We start from the raw sequence: 14,016 nt of genomic DNA, 5'->3' as shown, positions 1-14,016 counted from the left end.
CCAGGGCCCTACATCTCCCCGTTCCTGGGAAATTAGGGTTCACAGAAGATAAATGGCCAGCTATGTGTGACAGGATGGCATGGTATGACCGGTATAGTTTTGCTTATCTTGTGATGCACTGCAGCAATAAAATATTAGGGGAGTTAGACACAAAAGTCCCCCACTTATCCTACATTTTATTATACCTACAGCTCCCCTTTCAGGAGAAATTGGGGTTCAAAGAACATCAGCAGACAAATATTAGAATGTAGAAGGTTTCTCCCCTTCTGTTTCTCTATCAACTACTGGAGCCCCCCTTGAGGATTATACAACATATAATAAAGAGAAAGAGAGCAGAGGTTTCTTTGCGGCAATTCACAAGTGTATTCAACATAAAACATAGAAAGAAATAATGTTTTTTTCCAAACTGAATAATGCAGTAAAAATATACAGCCAAAGGCTTACAACATTTTGGGTCTATCCCATTAACATCATGGGGTACCCGACGCCTATACTAGACAGATTTGGGCCTATGCAGTTCAGAGAAAACAGGGCTTAATCCTGACGCGTTTCGCCAACTGGCTTCTTCAGAGGATACATTATGTTGCTTTATGACCACTCACATTTTAGGCATACTATTATAGTATATTACTTATAATATGATACTACATTAGGCTACTTCTCAACAAAATATATTCCCTTATAATATTATCTAACCTAGTTGGTAGATGTTTTTACATAAACGGTACATCATACAAATTTGTAACTACAATTCCAAATTTTCTAGTATTTGGGATAACATTTCTGCATAACGGCCTACACTTATCCCCTGAAGAAGCCAGTTGGCGGAACAGCCATGTTTTCTCTGGTCAGGTCAGGTACCCCATGATGCTATTGGGATAGACCCAAAATGTTGTAAGCCTTTGGCTGTATATTTTTATTGCATTATTCACTTTGAAAAAAACATTATTTCTTTCTGTTTTATGTTGAATGCACTTGTGAATTGGTGCAAAGAAACATAAGCAGACAGTAATATGTGACAGGGCACCATGGTATGGTAGGAGTGGTACAATTTTAGTGGAGGGGTAGCCACAAGAGTCCCCCCACTTATTCTACATTTTCCTACCTCTACTGGTAAAGAAAAAGTTGGGTTCACAGAAGGTAAGTGGCCAGCTATGTGTGACAAGGTAGCACGGTATGACAGGTATAGTTTTTCATATCTCATGATGGCGTCGTAGTGATGAAATTTTAGAAGTTAGACACAAGAATCCCCCCGTTGCAATTATATTTCTCTTTTCATACAGAGTAATTGGGGTTCATAGAGATAAAATAAAAGAAGAATGATGTAGCTGCTGAAATGGGGCAGTTGCACAGCCTTGGACCCTAATGGCATGTTATGGCAGGTTAATATCCAATGCATTCATTTCATGCAGTGTTCTAGATTTTGTCTGGTTTTAATTCCAGAGCATTTCTGCTGTACTATTCCAAATATTCTGGACTCTGTGTGTTACAAATCTAAACATATTTAAAGAGTAAAATAAATCTAATAGCTTGTTCCCTTAACGTCCCCTAACACAATGACCACTAAACACAAGTTGTACTAGTTTTCATAATTCATCCAGATGCAAAGAATAAGACATTTGCCATTTAGTTTTACTTGGCTCTGTAAAGATCCCCCACAGCATTCAGCTTCTGCTACCACCACACCAAATGCCCCAACACCAAAATTAGGCCACATTTAGGTCTTCACATACTAGAAGTTAGAATTCAATTTAATCTTGTACAATAGACACAAATATGTTCTCTCCTTTTTTTTCAAACCAATTACTTCCAACCATAGTCCCCATCTGGCCATTAATGTTGCCACCCCTTTATGGAATGATATTGTATCCCAGATGAAGGTCTAACAGAGCTAAACAATACCAAAAACCTGCTAAGAATTGAAAAGGAAACAGACATTACCCATCCTTGTGTAACAACAGGCCATCCCAATGCAGATGTACCCTCACCGAATAAAAGAGAAATATTATAGGACACAGCTCACAGTTAGGGATCAATTAAAGCTGAAGCATTATCCATATTTTTAGTTGATACAGTTTTGGAATTAGAACCAAAATAACAATATAATAGATATACCCCTGGTTAGTCTATTCACAGAACTAAGCAATTCACCGACCCAGGATCACCCAAAAAAGGCCGCAGAAAATGATATATTGAAGAATAACATTTTGTATTTATCCTGACATATAAGTTGCAGCTCTCCAAATAGCTAAATAAAAGCTGAAAGGTCACCGGCTCATAAATTCAGTGACAAGTTTACCCGCCCAATATTCCTTCAGTTCCCTATTCCATGTCCCTAAATCTGATGCACAAGCTATGACTCCTAATGCTCTGTCCCAACTGTCTGTCTACTAGTAGCAGAAACATTTATCTTACATAACTGGTGGGAAACTCATTCCCCTACTTTACATCAGCTAAAGTGTCTTAGCCCATTGAAGCAAATACACAAAACAGAGCCTGGGATGCATCCTTCCATGTATTCTCCATGCATCCTTCTCAATTTAATAAAACTTAATTGCCGTATTTGAAATGCACTAAGGGTAAATCCTATCTTGGTATCACAGGCTTTTGTAAACCCTAGTGCCCTTATTTTCACATTTTTGTATGTGTTTCCTGTTGTACACTCCATTAACCCCCCCATTCATGTACATCTCAACTTGTTTTGTCCCAAAGGTCAAGGATCTCAGTGATATTTCTCTTTATAATGTTCTAATTATCTGAACTTCATTTTTTCCCACCCTACATACACTTCTTGTTTGTTCAATATCTATCATTCTCAGCTTTTTTCTCCCAGTATTACCATAAGTTCCCCATAAAGTATATAGTTATGTCTGTGGTGGTAAAGGCAGAAGAGATTTTAACTGAAAAAAAAATGTATTTAAAAAGAAAAATGTAAAAAAAATACATTTTTAACTGTATTAAAGGATTGCTCACACACATTTATATGAATATATATTTATCACAATGAAAATGTGCACAATATTTTAAATTTCTTTTATTTCAACTGCTAATTAATTTTCTGTACTTTGCAGCATAAACATAATTGTTGTATCATTATAAACAAGAGAAGAGAAGTCATCATTGCTAAAAAATGTTTTACTTGTCTAATGAATGTCCGTTCTCTATTTTGATAAGGACAAAGTTATTTCTGAATCACAGGCTCATAGTGGATATGGTAAAATTGCTCTTATTCATGAGCATATGCAAACAGAAAAATGAAAGTGGGTAAAGCAGACTATTATGTAATCTTAATATAAAATCAGCTTGGAGTGGACATTTTGAACATGACTCAGGAGAAAACTACCATGGGTGGACCAAGGAAAGGCTCTTATATAAAGACAGATGTTCTCCATGGCTAGGCACAAACTCTACAGAGCAATAACATTACCTCTAAATCCCAAATACAGTACAATCCAACAATCTATCTGACTAATAGTGTGAGTGTGACACAGTCTAACAAAGTAAAGCACTTTTTTTTCACTTGACAAAGAAAACAAGCCAAGCAGCACAGGGAGGTTGTGTTGCTATCAGCAAAATCTCTGTCAGGAGTGGTAAATGCAGGCACGCCTTCACCTTATATAGGCCAATGACTGCCTGTGTGGCATGCAGTGACAGACAGCCAATCGGCTGTCTGCCACAACAAAGATGGAGGAGGCATCCGTGCTGTAATTGGAGGGCATGGGGGAGTTGCCCACCCTGCCCAGTTGTTTCAGTGTATTCTGGGAAATCCAAATTCGGGTTTGTCGAATGCAGCAAAATTCGGGTCGGGTCGACCCGAATTTGAACAACGATATTCAGGTCAAACATAAGGACGACCCGAATTCGAACAACAACACTAGTTATGTCTATGGTAGTAAAGGCAGAAGAGATTTTAACTGAAAAAAAAATGTATTTAAAAAGAAAAATGTAAAAAAAAAATACATTTTTAACTGTATAAAAGGATTGCTCACACACATTTATATGAATATATATTTATCAAAATGAAAATGTGCACAATATTTTAAATTTCTTTTATTTCAACTGCTAATTAATTTTCTGTACTTTGCAGCATAAACATAATTGTTGTATCATTAACAAGGTCCACGCTCATGGCAAGAAGGTGCTCGGAGCCATTGACAACGCCATTCACCATCTGGATAATGTAAAACAGACCCTGGCTGCCCTCAGCAAGCAGCACGCTGATGAGCTCTATGTGGACCCCGAGAATTTCAAGGTACAGATCTATAGAAAAACAAAATATTTGTTTTCTAGAGTTCACTTCTTATTTCTACGTTTGATTAATTAACTGTAATATTGGGAAGCCATCATCTAATAAGTAATATATATTTGTTTATTTGACAATGATATGTGTAATGAGCGGTAGATTATTACTACATTTACAGAACACTGAAAGACCATTCACATATGGTATTGTAAGTTACTGTATAGGCATTGGCCTTATGTATTAAACTATTTTATAGATAATATTACTATAAAACATTCAGCTCTGCTACACACTGATGGATATCACCCCACTTGTACAATCATTATTCATTTAGAACTTTGGGGCTGTTTAATGTCCCATGACATTCTGTAATAGGGTTCAGCCATGGTGACTTCTGCTACCCAGGAGTGCATGTCCTTTTTTAATTTTGTAGCTAAAAATGTAAAAGTAATGCAACTGATAAAAATATTTTATAAAACTATTGCTAACAGAAAAACACTTTTATTATATATACCTGTCATTTAAATTTCTATTCTTTACTATGTCATAATAATTAATTGTCCTTTCTGTTCACAGCGTCTTGGAGATATGCTGATCATTGTTTTGGCCACTAAGCTGGGATCTGAATTCACCCCTAAAGTCCAGGCTACCTTTGAGAAATTCATTAATGTCTTGGTGGCTGCTCTGAGCCATGGCTACAACTAAATGTTCTTTGTATGTTTGTGTAAATTCACAGATCCCTGCAATGGGGAAAAAAATATTTAAAAAATACCATCTGAACTTATGTGGTTTTATATATATCACTGTAAAAATGTACAAACATTGATCAATAAATAGAAAATATTCACCTAAACTAAACATTTGTAGTTGTTTTATTATAGTAATTATAAACAGATGAAGGTTCTTGTCTATGTCAGTATTTATTATGTCTAAATCTATTTAAGGACTTTGCTTGACTTGAATTGGTATTGTAATTTTAAATGTTCCCATCATCTCCTGTTCCAGTAATAGGCAGAAAATGTTTATTTTAAATCACTATCTCTCCTAATGACAATGATAACTAACCTGTGGGGACACAGGTAATAATACAAATTTAACAGAGGTTACAACACTTCTTTAATACCCCATAGTTATAAATAAAAATTGTTCTGATTATATACATACCTACAAAAATGTTAAGATTTGGTTCAGGTAAATATATCCTTCTATTTACAATAATTTACTGAGAAAAATATTTTCGTAATATCACTAATGATTATGATACATTATGTTGCTTTATGACCACTCACATTTTAGGCATACTATTATAGTATATTACTTATAATATGATAATACATTAGGCTACTTCTCAACAAAATATATTCCCTTATAATATTATCTAACCTTGTTGGTTGATGTTTTTACATATACTGTACATCATACAAATTAATAACTACAATTCCAAATAATCTTGTATTTGCAATAACAGTTCTGAAAAACAGTCTATACACATCCCCTGAAGAAGCCAGTCGGCGAAATGCGTCGGGTTTAGCCATGTTTTCTCTGATCAGGTCAGGTAACCCATGATGTTAATGGGATAGACGCAAATTGTTGTAGGCCTTTGGCTGTATATTTTTACTGCAATATTCAGTTTGGAAAAAACATTATTTCTTTCTGTTTTATGTTGATTGCACTTGTGAATTGGTGCAAAGAAACATAAGTGGACATTTATATGTGACAGGGCACCATGGTATGGTAGGAGTGGTACAATTTTTGTGGAGGAGTAGCCACAAGAGTCCCCCCACTTATTCTACATTTTCCTCCCTCTACTGGTAAAGAGAAATTGGGGTTCACAGAAGGTAAGGTTCCAGCTATGTGTGACAAGGTAGCATGGTATGAAAGGTATAGTTTTTCATATCTTGTGATGGCGTCATAGTGATGAAATTTTGGAAGTTAAGAAACAAGATTCCCCCACTTGCAGTTACATTTCCCTTTTCTTACAGAGATATTGGGGTTCATAAAGAGTAAGGGGATAGCTATGTAGTTTTTCATATCTTGTGATGGCGTCATAGTGATGAAATTTTGGAAGTTAAGAAACAAGATTCCCCCACTTGCAGTTACATTTCCCTTTTCTTACAGGGATATTGGGGTTCATAAAGAGTAAGGGGATAGCTATGTGTGACAGGGCAGTGTGATATGATGGGTATAACATTTTAATGGGGAAGGAGAAAAGGCATTTCCTTCTGGCTTCCACATTTCCAGTTACCAATATCACCCTGTTCAAGAGACATTGAGGGTCACAGAAGGTAAGTGGCCAGCTATGTGTAACAGGAAGTTCACCAGTCCCTTGCACCGCAGCTTCTGTAGATTTGGCTGCAGGCTGCAGTGAGCGGTACTAAGCGTCTCCCCCGAGCCAGGGTTCCATGGCACAAGAAAAGGGTAACCGGCAACCTTATCGCCACCTTTACTGCCAACCTGAATGCAGCCTTGAAGTTTTGTGAACTTTAGGGGCACCACTGCACACAGACAATTGGCAGTACCCTAATGTTCATTGCCATGAGAGTGGCCCCCAGGAGGTCCCCAACATTCAAACACGATTTTGGTCTTGAAATACCCCACTTAATGTAAAAATATTGTTGTTATATTGTTGATTCACCTGAAATCGCTCCCTGAGCTTTTTAAAAATTCAGACAGTTTATTCCTTTTGCCTTTTTCATGCAAAAATTAATCCAGTACCCCCAAACAATGTGCAAACCAGAAATCCTGGGAGCATGTTAAAGTTGTATTATATCACAGTGGATGAAAATACAGAGGCTCATTCAGGTAATAGCCTAAAGTATATGACTATGTGACAAAATGAGTACATACATAATTCAAAAATCTTTAGGATTTCTTCCTACCAATACAGTTAATTACTTTAGAGTCTAGTCACTATGTGGCCATCTTTGTTGCCGCCTGTATATGGAAGGAATGATGCATGGTCTTCCAGATCAAGGTCTAACAGAGCCAAACATTGCCAAAAACCAGCTATTGAAAATAAAACAAAAGAAAGATGGTATCACATAAGGTTGAAACATTAACCTTTTTCCGGTTGAAAAGTTGGAATTGGATAGAAAAGTTAATATAAACTACCAGCTTAAGAAACATCACAAATTGTAAAGCCCTGGTTAGTATCTTCACAAATATAAGCAAAAATTATCCCAAAATGCCCCAAAAAAAGGTCACAGAAAATGCTAACTTGAAGGTTATCCTCTTATATTTATTTTTACATATTAGTTGCAGCCCTCCAAATAGCTGACCCGGTAGCCAAAAGGGTACCACATCCTTTTATTCTTTGTTCATTCTTATCTTTTATAACCCTTTACACCTGATAAATAATGAAACCCTTAGTGAAATCTGGCCACACTCTTATTTGAAATAAAAAAGAGCAAAAACTCTCATTGATCATATAATCTAACCCGCCAGTTGTCCACAAGGTTCCAAGGAGGCTCCGGAATACTGACTGGTTGACCAGGAGCTCACAGTGCCAGCACCTGAAGACACATCCTGTATTAGAGACAGAGGGCCTGATTTATCAATACCATGTGAGTACGCTCCACGCAAGTACAATAGTATGAGTGTAAAACAAAATGTCAACAAACATTTGTGACCTGAATAAAATTTCATTCTAGTTTGACTTTAGAGAAATCAAATATTTTAGTAAAGGATTATAGGCAAACATGTTATAATACATGTATTAAGGAACATTTAGTGATTTCACTTGTATGTGTATATCAAAATACATTTACATGTTTGGCTTTATGTGCACTCATGTCTATACATACATGAGTGCATATGAAGCAAAACAAGCAATATACACAAAAAAATACAAACTTACCTTAATGAGGACTGTGCAAAAGTGCGGTGCATTTTTCAACTGATAAACACAGTTCACATGCACATAGCGGGTCCGCCGTGGCACACAACTATGCGCATCAAACAACTGAGTTTTAACAAGACAATTGTGCTGTTTTTTGCCTTTCAAATATCTCACAGAAGGGAACAGCCTAAAAACAATCACAATTGACTTTTTAAATTGTGTGTCCTGGGACATTGGAAAGGAGATCACATAACAAACCCCCAAAAAACCAAACAACAACATTTTACAAACAATTTTATTCAAAAGAAACATTTGCTAAAAGGTCACCACTAAACTTACATGACAAAAAAATTTAAAAGAACAAACAAAACACATGTAAACCCACACTTCCATATAAAGCCAAAATAGTTCAAAAATGGCCCAACAAATATTGCATTTAAAAAATACTTACCAACCCAATATGCAGTGTGCGTGTGATGCAATTATGGTGACAATTTTTTGTTCAGGGGATTTGCTTCCTTTTGCAGTTGAATTATGGACATCCAAGTTAAAGTTGAATTAGGTGATTTTGCCTACCAGTAATCATTTGCCCCAAATAAAAATAATTAAAGACATTGAGATTTTGAGAATTTTGAGTATTTGGTAATACTATTGTGAGTTTAGAAGACACTCACAATAGTATTACCAAAAGACAAATTATACTCAAGAAAATCAAACAAAAACGGATATATTAAAACAAATATAAACACCCTTCCATAATTCTGCCAAAGCCTTCCAAACCTCCTTTCTTTTCCAGTTTGGCCATGCCCTGGCATCTTTATCCATTCCCTTTGTAGTGTGTGGCACCTAACTCATTAGAATTACACCGGGGCATCGTACCTTTATCAACCATCAGCTAATGGAAATGATCCCACTGTATTTAGTAATAACCAATGAATTTTGTTTTGTCTGGAAATAATGTTTACTTGCCAGAAAACTTACTGAACTTAATTTTAGAGATATATAGCTTGGAAACAGTATTGAATTTATTTTTTCAAAGCACTGAAGTTTGTCAATCCCCCTCAAAGTCCCTACATTTAGATTTGAACCCCTTTGCATAATGTCTGAGTTATGATGTGCAGAGGTGGTATAGTATAACATTTCAGGTAAATAGCTCCAGGTATAATTTTTCATCATGTTTATGCCACTCCTTTCTGGGTCACAAACACTGAAAATAGAATTTGCTTGGCCAGGCCTGGATGAGTTCATTCAGCACAGCTACACATTGTGTACCTTAAGGCAAATGAAGACAGTAATTTGTATTTTTCTGTGTTAATCCTTTCAGTAAGGAAATAATGTGGCTAAACCCCAAATTCCCTGTGTTGTAACGTCAGATCCATCAGCTTCTGAGGCACCAACACTGAAAAGAAACAGGGAGCCAAGTTCCTGCCTTCAGATTTTTAATATAAATTGCTTTTTATTATTTCTTGTCTAAAACTTAAAAGCTTACTTATAAACAGCAAGTAAAAATATTGAAGTCTGATTTAAATGATGATATAAAAACAATAAAGTAGAAATTTTGGTATGGCTCCCAATATTCTGAGATACCTAAGGTCCTAGCATTTCCCAAAACAGCTCAAAAAGCAAAAAATGCCCTAAATTTTAGCCTTAACAACTTTATTTTAGATATGCCACTAAAATGCAAATCAGTGTCTTCTAGACACAGGCTGTCTGTTTACTGCGCTTTATTTGTTATAAATGTTTCTTAATAACAATCCTCCAGGTCACTAAATTTCCATTTGAAAAACACTTCACATAAAATCCTGGAGCCATAGTAACGTATTCTTCAACAGTAGTACAGTGTAACTTTGAAGTTCCAGGTTGGCTTTATTAAGTCATCTGCCCTGATTTAATAAAGTTCTTCAAGGCTGTAGAGAATACACTTTCATCAGTGAAGCTGGGTGATCCAGCAAACCTGGAATGGATTTCCTAAAAGTTTTCCTAAAAGTCAGGCTATTTGTTCAATCCTGGACCAGATCCATTCCAGGTTTGCTGGATCACCCAGCTTCACTGATGAAAGTGTATTCTCTCCAGCCTTGGAGAACTTTAATAAATCAGGGCCATCATGTTTTTTTTTACTACTTCGTTATGGATCATTAATACACCCTTAATTTAAACAAGCCTTGGTTGCTTTCTTTGTACATTTCCAGCCTTATTACTGAAATCTATAGGCCTATCTATAAACCACCTAAGGCCAATGTATTGGAATTGAAAATCCATATGATGTTCTGTGCTTAATTATCCTTACATACAACTAGGTGTTCAAAGTAGACACAACATTATCATATTCAATAAGCTGAGTAAATATTTATTTAGCTATCTAATCTATTTTTCTATTGATTATTTAATGTGTTTTTGCCTGTTTTACCTATGTTGTAATTATTATCTCCATAGGAACTGCAAAGAATAAAAAAAATATATTTAATAATATATATAAATAAATAATATATATATATATATATATATATATATATATGCATTATATATTGAATTTATTAGGCTGGCTGTTGTCTACCCCTGGGTCCAGAGACATGTAAGCAGCATAGGAACTCTGTCCAGAGTCTCTGACATTGCCAGTAATGACAAGGTCGTCAGTTTTGGCAAGGAGATGCTCAATGTCATTGACAAAGCAGGTAACCATCTGGATGATGTGAAACAAGCCTTAGATTCTAACAATAATCATAAAGCTATTGAGTCTCAGGTGGATCCTTTGATTTTTAAGGTACAGAGACACAGTAAAATTGAATGTATATTTTCTACATTTCAGTTGGGCTGACTAACTAACTATTAACATAGGGGAAATCATCAGTTTTTATTTAATATAAGTGTTTATCTTTTTTGGTTGTGATAATTTGCAAAGGATTACATTTATATTACGATAGAAATGTGAGACACCTTCTGTTACACTGGGAGGCAGGAACAAAAGTTTAAATAGGTTACAATAAAATCGTACATAACTAACCATGTTCAGGCAAACATTTATTTAATAATAGAACAATAAGTAAAATATAAAGGAAAACATTTTCTTAAAGTTTGTTTCTGTACATGACACTTGAATTAGTATACTATATTATATTTGATATGTCATAATATTTTATTTGCTTTCTTTTTATAGCTCCTTGATAATACGCTGATCGTTGTTTGGGCCTCAAAGCTGGGACCTGAATTCACCCCTAATGTCCAATCTACATGGGAGATACAATGTTAAACTAACCCTGGCTCCCTTCAGTGATCAGCAGGTCACTGAGCTCCGGATAGATCCTGAGCATTTCAGGGTACATATCTATAGTAGAAATGGATTGTATATTTTCTACAGTTCTGTTGGGCTGTTTATAACATTGGGGAAAGCATCATATTAATTAATATATATGTTTATCATTATTATTATTATTATTATTATTATTAATAAACAGGATTTATATAGCACCAACATATTACGCAGTGCTGTACATTAAATAGGGGCAGTGATATTATGCAAAGAGCAGTAGGTTACATGTATGTTAAGATAGAGCTTTGAGAAGAAGAAAATATAATAAAGACACCTTCTGCTACAGAGGAAGGCATGCACAAAGGTTTTTTACTTTTGTATCTCAAAATTCAAAAGTACATAATTAACCATATCTGCAAAAATAAAAATTGAAAATAATACAATCAGCCTAGTGAAAAAACATTCCTAATGTTTGTTTCAGTTTACAATACCTGCCACTTTAATTTGTATATTATATTACATTGTACATGTCATAACTAATATTTGTCATTTCTGTTCATAGCTTCTTGGTAATGTGCTCATCGTTGTTTTGGCCTCTAAATTGGGATCTGAATTCACCCCTAATGTCCAATCTACTTGGGAGAAGTTCATTAATATCTTGGTGGCTTCCGCAAGGCTTAGTTATTAGGAAATGTTTGTGCAATTATTGTTTAAAATGTACACAAACTGATTCTTGGAACATGCACAAAGAAAATTAAAATAATAAACTTCTGTGGTCCATGTTTTTATCATGGCACAATGTGTATGTTAATTATTAACAGATGAAGAATAGGCAACCATTAAAAAGTGTACATAAAATGTACCTTTCAAAGGAAGCAATTTGTAAGTATAGATACATTTTAAAATAAGGTATGGTTTAGGCCACATGGTCAAAATATTGCTTACCTGCTTAGTTGTAGTTCCTGTTGTGATAAATCTTGTATAACTACACAGTAAAATAAAGTATAGAGGAGTTGGGATATTGCCAGTAGATGAACGAATAATTGCAGGCAGCCTTCCATAACTACTGATTAACTGGAGTGCAATGCCCACCAGCCCCTTGGAACTTTACCATAGATGTGCCTGATACCATCAATGCCTGATACTGCAAATTAGATATTGAGATTCTCCTTATGCTTTTAGGAAACTTGGTATTCACATAACACTCCCCTCAAAACAAAATGGATTGAGTAGTTTAGGAAAAAAAAAAAAAAATTTATCAAAGTCCTAAAAATATCAATAGCTTTATTCACAGAATTATTAAAAACATATCTACCAAATAGACAATAAAACCATAATAAATTCTTGTTATACAATTACTAATTTATGTTCAGGATGATTTTCTCGCAGTTTCTCTTCACATAATAATGCTAAGGTGTTACATAGAAGTTCTGCTTTATCACACCATTAGTATTATATGCACACAAATTGTATCACATACCAAACAATAAGAGGCATCTGCTCATGTTCAGGATCATGTACATGTTCAGGATGAAGAGCGTTAGCTCTGTGACTATTTACTACTTCTCCAAACTACACAGCCCTCCAGCACTCACCTTCCTAGCACATAGACATGGAGCTGTGTGGAAAGAAATGATGAATAACGGGAAAGCAGAAGGAGATGGCTTGCTGGCTCTTTGTGCAGGGAATTGCTGTTCTTGCTAAAATGAGGGAGGTTAACAGCCTGGGCCCCTATTGGCATGTTGGTTTGAATTTTTGTTGCATTAGGTAGTGTACAGGATCACGGGGTGGGATCTTGGATGGAAGGTACATTTCCCCTATATATGGACACTGGTCCCTTTAAACTGGTCTGGGAAAGGAGTTTGAGATTATTTTTCTGTTAGGCAATTTTGTTGATGTATTTTCGCTAGTTGTCACGGGACCTGGACTCCGGACTGAAGGGCAAGGATTAGGTGAGCCTCTTCGGTTCATCCGGGTACACACCAGGAGTTGCACCTGCCCAGCAGGAAGGTGGGATTCCCATAAAGGCTCAGGTGTGCAAGAGGGAGGGGGAGTATATTTCTCTCTTCCCTCTCAAATGATCAAACAGCTCTTCCGGGCAAATGTATATTGATTTTAAAAAGACAACAAACAATAAACAGACATCCACATTTAATTTAGTGAAGAAGAGTGACCATTTTCCCAAACTGCGCATGTGGTTCAAAGATACACAGGACTCCGTATTAGAATGTACTAAGTCCTGATGGCTCTTTACCAGCCTTTTTGTTTTATCTAGAGCAGAGGTCGGCAATCTTTTATGGCCATCAGGTCATTTCAGGGGTGGGCAGGAGCACACTAGGCTGGACTCTCTCTTGAGTCCCACACTAATGACTCAGCCCCCACCAGTAATGCATACAGAGGAAAGGGAATGTTCCCTATTTACCCCGGCGACGGAAGTTTTAACGCCGACTGGGGTAAATAGGGAAGGGAGCCACCACACGGAGGCTCAAGAGCCTCATGCGGCTCTGGAGCTCCGGTAGTTTGTTGCCGTTTGGCTCCACTGCAGGTTGCCAGTCGGCATTAGGCCAGATCCGCCAGGGGGCATTAGGCCCGAACACACTACTGGCTAGGCCTTATCTGGCTTAAATGCTTGAGTTAGCTGACCCCTGATCTAGAGTCTAATTATGCACAGTAATGATCTATATAAGA

Source organism: Pyxicephalus adspersus, chromosome 7, assembly GCF_032062135.1.
Source record: "Pyxicephalus adspersus chromosome 7, UCB_Pads_2.0, whole genome shotgun sequence".
NCBI lineage: Eukaryota > Metazoa > Chordata > Amphibia > Anura > Pyxicephalidae > Pyxicephalus > Pyxicephalus adspersus.
This window is presented reverse-complemented; position numbering follows the sequence as displayed.